We start from the raw sequence: 10165 nt of genomic DNA on the forward strand, positions 1-10165 counted from the left end.
ACCATGATTGTTTGTCAATAAAACATTTGGGAAAAATACACAAAACAGGGAATGGTGATTTTTCTCTAGGGAAGGGGACTGGGCCTGGCAGGAAGAAGTTGAAAGAGATAAAATATTTAAATTGTATGTAGAAATTTTTTTGTTGTTGTTAGTCCTTCAAGGATATCTTTTCCATTGATTTTTGGAGAGATTGGGAGGGAGAGAGGCAGAGTGAGAGTGACAAAGAGAGAGAGAGAAGAGAGAGATCAATTGATTGCTTCCTGCATGTGCCCAGACCAGGGTCGGGGATCAAACCTGCAACCCAGGTACATGCCCTTGACCGGGACTCAAACCCTCAACCCTTCAGCAGCACATGGGTTGACTCTCTAACCACTGAGGCACCGGCCAGGGTGATTTTTATATAATAAAATAACTAATGCAAATATCATTTAAATTTTTTCTTTGAGCATAGTAAGATTTGCAATTGAAAGCTTTCTGTTTGGCTAGAGTATTACCTTTGCCTTGTCATTTTCCCTTTCTGCCTAACACACACACACACACACACACACACACACCATCCACAAATGTCTTCCTTCTCCAGGCAACATCAGAATCCTCTCATGTAGTATTCACACTTATAACAATAAGCCAGCCAGCAATACAGGCCAGGGGAACTTTAATTACCACAAGTTCAGTATGAAGTAACAGGGTGAGATGTTGCTCTTTATAAAATGAATGTGGTCTTGGGTTGCATTGAAGAAAAATGTGTTGGCCTCTTTCTGTTCTATGGTGGTCAGACCTCTGCATTCATTTCAAGCAGCCCTATTTTTAACAGCTTTACTGAGATGTGAATTACATGCCACAAATTCACTTATTTTAGGCGTACATGTCAATGTTTTTTAGTATATTTGCAGAGTTGTACAACCATAACTACCATCTAATTTTAGAACATTTTCATCATCCCCAAAAGAAACCTTGTGCTCATTAGTAGTCACTCCTCAACTGTAAGTAACCTATACCTTCAATCTTAAAGTAACCACTAATCCTTGTCTCTGTAGATTAGCCTACTCTAGACATTTCAAGTGAAATCATACAAATTCTGGTCTTTCGTGTCCAACTTCTTTCGCTTAGTATAGTGTTTTTGAGGTTCAGACATGTTATGTCATAAATCAGTACTTCTTATCTTTTCGTTGCCAAATAGATTCCATCGTGTGGACATGTCACATTTTGTTTACCCATTTATCAGCTGATGGACATTTGAGGTCTTTCCATTTGGGGGCTATTATCAGTAGTGCTGCTATGAGCATTTGGTACAAGTTTTCATATGTTATTTTAGGGAGGCATCATCTACCTACAAAAAGAATCTCTGGGTCATGTGGTAACTATATTTAACATTGTGTAAAACTGCCTGTTTCCAAAGCAGCTGCGCCATTTTTGCATTCTCACCAACAATGTACGAGGCGTCCATTTCTTGAGCACCTTGTCTGTCTTTTATTGCAGCCATCCCCGTGGGGGTGGAGTGGCATGTCAGCATGGTTTTGATGGGCATTTCCCTACGACTAATGATAGTAAGCATCTCATGTCCATATTGGCCATTCATATATCTTCTTGGAGAAATTTCTGTTTAAATTCTTTGCCCATTTTTGCCCTGACCAGTGTTGCCAAGTGCTTAGAGCGTCAGCCCACGCACCAAAGTGTCACAAGTTTGATTCCAGGCAACCAATCGATGTCTCTCTCTCACATCGATGTTTCTCTCTCTTACTTTCCCTTTCTCTTCATCCCTTCCTTCCATTCTCTCTAAAAAGCATTGGGAAAAAATATCCTTGGGTGAGGATCAACATGCATGAATGAATAAATAAATAAATAAATAAATTATTTGCCCGTTTTTAATTGGATTACTTATCATCTTAGTAACCCACTTTAAGAAGGAGCAGTGGCAAAGCAGGGCACATTCAGACACAGATGAAGAAGGAAGGAAAACAGTTCCAGGCACAAGCAGGGAGAAGACTTGAAGGCAGAGAGAAACCTGACCATTCCCTTCAAATATCTAAAGGCCGCCACGTGGAAGAGAATACTGAACTATTTTTTTTATTCCACATGGAAAAGGGGAACAGGAACTGGAAGCCACAGAGAGGCAGACTTTTGTCACTCAGAAACATACATATTCTACCAGTTAGAACTACATGAAAGGAAACAGGAGGCACTGAGCTTCCCGTTGCTGGAAGAATTCACGAAAATCAGATGCCTATAGCGAAGGGTGCCTATAGTAAAATGGACCAAAGCAAGAGACGAGAAATAGACCCACCTTCATTCATTTAAAGAATATTTGAGAGTGTGAGGCAGACAGTGACGGGGATGGGAACAGAGAGAACATGAGAGTGACGTCCCTGACCCATTTGAGTTTGCACATTTCAGCCTGACCTGGCTCCTACTGGCTTATGTCTGCATGAAGATGTGTTTAAATAATTGCATGATGTCCCATTCAAGGTACTACAAAACCTTAAATAACCAGAATCCAGATAGAAACCAGAGCATTTTTCTTAGATTCTTCATCATTGAGCAGGGGTGGAAAACAATGAACCAAGATATAATGAGATAGATTTAAAATAGAAATAAAAAATAACTCAGCATATGTTTTAGGGGCAATAACCATTCTGTGCATTGTCTACACACTACACTCCCGGTGTTTTTCAACCATGATTCAAGTTCAAAATGGTGCTCTTGCCGTCTTCCAAGATCTTCCATCATACTGGGAGTCCAAAGGGGTAGCTGTGATCAACAGCATCAATGAGAAGCAGGGAAGGATGGCAAATGACAGCTGTAACAGGTGTACAGAGACCACAGGAGTGCCAGGGTCACCTTGGAAGAATTTGAGATGGAATACAGAATGAAGGCAGAACCAAGTCTCAGGCAGGGAGGCGTGTTCAAGAAAATTAGCTGCGGACCAGGAGCAATAGCTGTAAGAACCAGAGATGAACTGGGCAGTCCCCTGGGGTTGAACATGGTGGACCAAGGAAGACCAAAACCAGCACTGAACAGAGTCCAAAGACAAGCAAAGGTAAAGCAGACAGAGTTAAGAAAGGAGGGCAAGACAGATTGTCTGGGATCGGAAAGGCTAATCCAAGCACTGTTTGAATATGAGCCTGTGAGCCACTCTCAGACCCACAGAATTCCACTGGATGAGTATATTTTAAAAAATGCAAGTAGGAGGACCTAAGTCCAGACTCCCGGAGTCAGCATCTCTGGGGTTGGACCCAGCTATATGCATTTCACCACATTCCAAGATGACTCTTAAGCTCTCCAAAGAGGAGAACCACAGATGAGGGGCTATATACACAGCTTCTGAGATAGCCTGCAGGTTCAAGGTTCCAGCTCTCCAAGCACCCTGGAGGTATCCTCACTGGAGATACACCGGTCCTGCCCACACGTTTCAATAAACAAACACATCACACTACGCATGCCCAGGCGGGAGAGTGAATTAATAACAGTGTCTACCAGTCACAGAGCACCTACCTGTGCCAACCACTGTGCCAATTGCTTTACTGGCATTGATATACTTAATGCTTATTAATGAGAAGGGTCTGATTACTCCCAGTTTCTAGATGATGAAGCAGAGACTTAGAGAAGCCAAGCTACTGGTCCTGGGCCACCCAGCCCAACAAGAGGCAGCTTCAAGGTTCTGGGCCAGTTGGACTCCAAGACCTGTGCTCTTTCCATGTGCCGTATTGCAAAATTTCTCAAAAATAGGTTTTTTTTTAATGCAGGAGTATGGGGAGGCTGTAGCATTAGTTGATGGTGAGTCTTTGATTACTTACAAGGCTTTTTTCCCACCACTGCTTGTGCAGGGTATTAAGGTGAAGCAAGACTCTGCTGTCTCTTCTAATCATCTGGATACCGAGCCAGAGGGTATTGTCAGGTAGTATCACCTCGTTCAGGCCTTTTTTCTTTTCCTTTTTTTTTTTTTTCTTCATTTCAGTGAAGAAGAGTCTGAGATTATTTGGGAAGAGATTGAAATCCAAAGCTCAGAGGAACAGATTAAAGTGATGCAGAGGCATTCCAAATCAGGAGGAAACAATGACAGGACTTAGTTGATGGGGCTCCTGAAAGGAGATAAGACTCCCAGGGCCTCTGGGAGGGAGCAGAGAGGGGAAGGAAAGAAACAATGTAGGGAACAGAGATAAAAGGGGAAGGGAACAGAGATAAGAGGCAGCATGAGGATAAAGCCAGGGAGGAGGACACCGGACAGGGTTCTCTGCAGGAGTGTGGGGCCCAGCCCTGTTACTAAGTCCAAGCACACAGCTAGGCACACGTGGCGGGCACCCCGTAAAGATGACATTGATCCATGGGAGGAATCAGGACACTTCATTGCAATCTGCCTCCCTCACTATGCTGGGAACCCAGAGTCACTTTACGTTATGGAATTATGGGATCTCTTTGTTTCCACTTTTCTCCTCTATAAAATGGAGATGGGCCTTTCCTCAGACACAGAGTACGACGTGTTTGAAACTGCTTAGAAAAGTATGAAACGGCATAGAAATGTAGAAGTGGCTGCTCCCATTCCTCTAACATTGAACTTTCACCAAGCTGACCGCCTGTGCCACCCTTTGAAAGCTTCATGGCAGCTGAGAGTGTTTGTTATCATTTGCCTTCGCCTCCCAGGGCCAAATGTTTCTGTCTCCTTCTTCCATTGACTCCCGACGCGCATCAAAGGGATGGTTTCCCAGCTTCAAGGAGGTGTGTGTGCAGAATTTCTAAACATGTATCCTTTTCATCCCTTCATTCTTTTTGCTTCTCAGGTACAAATATTTGGAATCATGAAAGGCATAATAAAGAGGGAAATGGCTTTGTAGTCTGTGAGCTCCCTGGGAACCAGGACTGGATCTGTCTTGTTTGTGGCTATACCTCAGCACCCAGCAGGGCGCTCAGGAATGTGGCAGACAATAAGCTTTTGTGGGACCAGTGAATGTGGCAGAAATCAATGTTGTCTACCCAACATCCACTCCCAGTTCCTCCCAGGCTGACGGATGCTAAATTTTGGCTGAATGGCAATGTACACAGCCTGGGTGTTGAGTAACAATCGGTCCTAGAAATTAGTCCTAGAAATCTCATTTCCCTTTGCCCAAGGGTGGGCATGTGACCCAGTGAAATCTATGGCCAATGAAATATATAGGTAACCCTTCTAGTAACTTCCATGAATGATCTTCCATTTTGATATGGTGTTAGAATCGTATAAGGGGAAAATACTGCTGACCTAAGCCCACTTCCTTCCTATCTGGGATGCTTGTGCAGAGGGCATAGTATAGCTGTGGCAATGATCTTGCAACCATGAGGAAGGCCCAAGAAAGTCAGAGACTGTCATATCTTCCTTAGTGAAGCTGTTGGCCAACTGTGAAACTGCCTAAGTCCAGATGTCTAATTATGAGAAATAATTCTCTAATTAACCCCTACTTTTTAGCATTCTTTTAACTTGCAGCTGAATACAATCTTACTGAGACAATGAACGATTGTGCCCAGAAGAGGGTCTTTCATTATATTTGGGTGCAAGAGAACAGGTAGTTGCCTTATTACCAAGTTTCTTGTTCTGCAAAAAAGCTGTCCACTTTATCATTTTCATATTTCCACTTTAAATATCACTTATCATATTTCTACTTTAACATGGAAAGCCTTCGTGCTTCTCTTAAAATCTCGGTGTCATCTCATTACCCCTTTGAGGTTTCTGAACAGACGAACAGTGCCACCTTGACCCCCAGATGTTCCTTATCTGTTTATCTGTTCTGTTTTCTCATTATCACTTTCTACAGACCAAATGCAGGCATACCTTGGAGATACAGTGGGGCCTTGACTTATGAGTGTCCCAACTAACGAGTTTTTCGAGATACAAGCTGTCTCTTGGCCGATTTTTTGCTTTGAGTTGCAAGCTAAAATTTGGGTTATGAGCCAGCTTCAGATACCTCACCGCTAGTTGGTGCAGCGAACGTCACAGTGAACACCACAACATCAGCCCAGCATCACATGTCTCACTTGTTCACTTTTTGATTTGACATATGAGTAATTTGAGTTACGAGCTCTGTCACAGAACGAATTAAACTCGTAAGTCAAGGCCCCACTGTATTGCTGGTTCGGTTCCTGACCACTGCTATAAAGTGAGTGTCGCAATAAATCGAGTCCCAATCATTTTACTGGTGGAGGGTCTTGCCTTCAACTTGTAAAAAACACATCAGTGAAGTGTAATAAAGTGAAGGGCAATAAAACAAGGCATGCCTGCATTATATCTTGGTCTTAATTGCTTTAATGGGCCTCATCCATAGGAATGGGGACATTTAGGTCATTATCTAGTGCCCTCAGATCTTCTTGAGCAATTTTATTGATCATTTCTTTGAGCAAAATCATGCAGGGGTACTAGACCCACACATAACTTGTATCTTAGGCCAAGAGTTATCCTGATTAATAGTAACATTACTTTCTGGTGCAAAGCTACCCTCCCTTAAGAAGTGGTTTACAAACATTGCAGCGTATTACAACTACCTGAGGTGCTATAAAGAAATGCCTGAGCCCCAACTGGTTTGGCTCAGTGGATGGAGCATCGGCCTGAGGACTGAAAGGTCACAGGTTTGATTCCAGTCAAGGGCATGTACCTTGGTTGCAGGCAAATCCCCAGTAGGAGGTGTGCAGGAGGCAGCTAATTGATGTTTCTCTCTCATCGATGTTTCTAACTCTCCATCCCTCTCCCTTCCTCTCTGTAAAAAATCAATAAAATATGTTTAAAAAAAAAAAAAAAGAAATGCCTGATATCCAGGTCTCCCCCATGCCAAATAAATCAGAACCTCGAGGGGAATTAAGCATGAGTATTTTTCAAGTTGCCCACATGACTCCAATGTGCAGCCAAGTTTGAAAATCAGTGCTTTACTTTCCAATCTGTAATGTGCATGTGAGTCACAGAGAGACCTTGTTGAAATGCAGATTCTGAGGGTCTAGGGTAGGGACTGATGGGATTTTCTAACAAGCTCCTCCTTGATGATAATACTGATGGTCTGAGCCCACATTTTGTTTTTGTTTTTGTTTTTTTGTTTTTAATATATTTTATTGATTTTTTACAGAGAGGAAGGGAGAGGGATAGAGAGTTAGAAACATTGATGAGAGAGAAACATCGATTCACCTGCCTCCTGCACACTCCCTACTGGGGATGTGCCCGCAACCAAGGTACATGCCCTTGACTGGAATCAAACCTGGGACCCTTCAGTTCACAGGCTGACGCTCTATCCACTGAGCCAAACCGGTCAGGGCTGAGCCCACATTTTGAATAGCCAAGATCTAGAATCTAGATGTAGCAATCTATTCTAATGGTGGATCTGTATGAATTAAACTCTACTTGAGTCCAACTCAAAGCCACGCACATGTACACAATGATCATCGCGATAGAGTTCAGAGCAGGGGCTGTGAACCAAAGAACCTGAAGGTTGCTGCTTTTGATTGAGTTTAGTTGTGGACTTACATTCACCAACCATCCCAGCTGGCCCAGGACTGAGGGAGTTCCCAGCATGTAAGAGGAACTTTGAGGTTTCAAACAAGGACAAGTGGTCACCCTAATTAGGATGGTGTTTTTTAAAAAGCAACAGAAGAGCCAAGTTTTGAACTTCCTCATTTTAATTCCTCTTTCTGGGAGTGGCAGTCCACCAGGGGTCAAGTATGTGCTGGCAAAGACGGTTCAAGGAAAGAAATGCTGAGTTGCATGTACCAACAGGAACCTACTGGATATGACCTTGGAAGGGTAAATAATCGGGCAGAGCCAGGTGGACGTAGGAAAATCCAAGAACAAGCATATCCCCGGGCTGCAGAGCTAAGCCTAGGCCCTAGGGTACCTGGACAAGCCCTCTGCTCTGGCACTGTTTCCTTATCGCTGGGGGTAACTCATTCCCCCTGTTTGGCCCTCAGTTTCACCAGCTAAACAAAATGAAAGATGTCTTTCCTACTCCCCGGTCCACCCACTCCATATGCAACACGGATAAAGCCCAGGATGGCAAAACACCACCTTTTCAGCTCAGAAAGTGAAAACACCTTGTGTGAGCAGCCGGCTCCAGTCTCCCCAAGCGCTTTCCTAACAGCATTAGCATTCATCTCATTCCAGAACAGGTCCCCTCTTGGTCCTTTGAATCTCAGAGAGCTGAGAACCCACAGTGCTCTTTCTTTCTTTCTTTCTTTCTTTCTTTCTTTCTTTCTTTCTTTCTTTCTTTCTTCCTTTCTTTCTTTCTTTCTTTCTTTCTTTGGACTGTAACTTGTTCACAAATCTAAATGAAACTCTATTTCAGATTCAGTGGCTTCCTCCTTCTGCTCTTGCCTCCACCTGGGGAGCCCACTTCTCAACTTTTTGTTTTCTTTAGAGAGACAGAGAGCCTCCCCAGCCACTCATCGCCGTGTTCCTGTTAACCTTTCATTAAGCCCGCTGACAGCTGGCCTCAGCTCTCGGTGAGTTAGTTCAACACGTTCCTGTTTCAATGTGTCCCACCTGGCTTCATTAAGGCTCCTGCCAGGTTCTCCACTTGCTGCTTCCTCTGCAAATGCAAATAAGATTCTGAGTAAATAATTTGCTGGCCAGGGAAGATTGAACTATAAAGGGGTAGGGAATTGGAGAGCCGTCAAAACGCTCAGGCTGCCCAGGATCTGAGTAAAGGAACATCAATTTGGGACCAAGCAGGTCAATGCCGCCCTCTGCAGGCATTAAGTCTTTCCTTCGAGCCGAGCCCTCAGTGTGTGGGGTCCTTCCTGCCAAGGCTCCGTTCTGTCCCTGGGGGCTGGACTTAGGTGACCTCAGGCAAGTGCCTTCATCTATCTCTGCTTCTGTTTTCTCAGCTCTGAAAGCAAGAAGGATATGCTGGCCCGCAGGGACTGCTGGACCCTGTGCGAGGAATCTACGGGCTGTACCAGTGAAGAATTTGTGGCTGATTTTTTTTCCTCTCTTAAAAGTAATGTCAAAAGAGTAGACATAGGAAAGGTGGCTTCCTTGGAAGACTGTGTGCTTATTGCATTATTGCTGCGATTGCCCAAAACATACCAGGAAGTATGTCAGGGAAATTCCTTCCAGGTCTGGTGACTTCCCATTATTTCTGCCCCACCAGAGGCCTCCCTCATTCAGATACAAATTCTTTTCATTCATTCATTCATTCATTCATTCAACAGCCGTTTGCTTTCATCTCTCTCCCTGGGTCCTTCATGCCGCAGTTATGGAAGTTTTAAAATAAATCTGTTCCTACTGAGGAGCATATTTCCACAAACTGTGTTTAATTTGGGTTGCCTTACAGTCAGATCATGCGTTGGCCCTCGTTGAATGGCCACATCACTTACTGCATTTTGCTCTGATGGACTCTTGATTGTTCCCCAAATTAAATTCCCCAAGCAAGAATTAAGATGTGACACCATGGTCACCCCTAACGACACTCAAATGTAAACAGAAAATAATAGAAAACCAAGGAGTTTTGGAGATGATGTCAGTTCCTGCATTATTGATGAAGCATAGACCCGGGGCTGCTCACACCATCCCTGGAGTGGGGCACGCAACTCTGACAGTTGGGCACAGAAGGAGAGATACAAATGCATCCACAGCGAAGGCAACTACGGGAAGCGGGGGGGGGGGGGGGGGGGGGGGGGCAGAAATCATGTCCCAGAAACAAGGTACTTTCCAGGGACATACAGTCTGGTGTACCTGGAGCACTACCAGGTAAAGGAGAGATTAGACATGTTCTGTGTGAGCACCATGAGTTCCATGAGGACTGACAGGCAGATGCTGTCTGGAGAGAGACTTTGCTTTACATATTTCTAAGTCTCGGAACTGCCCTGCGATTGCATGGGCTCCCCTGCGTGTGGCAGTGAGCTCATCACTGAAAATGTTCAAGCAGAGTGTGCAAGATCGCTTGGCAGTGATGCTGGGAAGGAGATAAAGCGCTGGGCAGAGAAGGTGTGGTCTCTCAAGGACCTTCCACTTGTGAAACTAAAGCAAGACTGGCTCAGTGACACCAATGGAATAGATGGGGCTTTAAAAGCAAACAAACAAACATTCTAAGACTTATTGTGACAATTCCTACATCCTGCCCCTGTCCTCCATTCTAAAAAAAGTGGCACGTTATAGTGTGAAAAGGCCGTCTTCGTCTTCTCTTCCATGCTGTGGGCCATCCAGGACGTTTTTGCTTTCTCC

Source organism: Myotis davidii, unplaced genomic scaffold (genome assembly GCF_000327345.1).
Source record: "Myotis davidii unplaced genomic scaffold, ASM32734v1 scaffold18, whole genome shotgun sequence".
Taxonomy (NCBI): Eukaryota; Metazoa; Chordata; class Mammalia; order Chiroptera; family Vespertilionidae; genus Myotis; species Myotis davidii.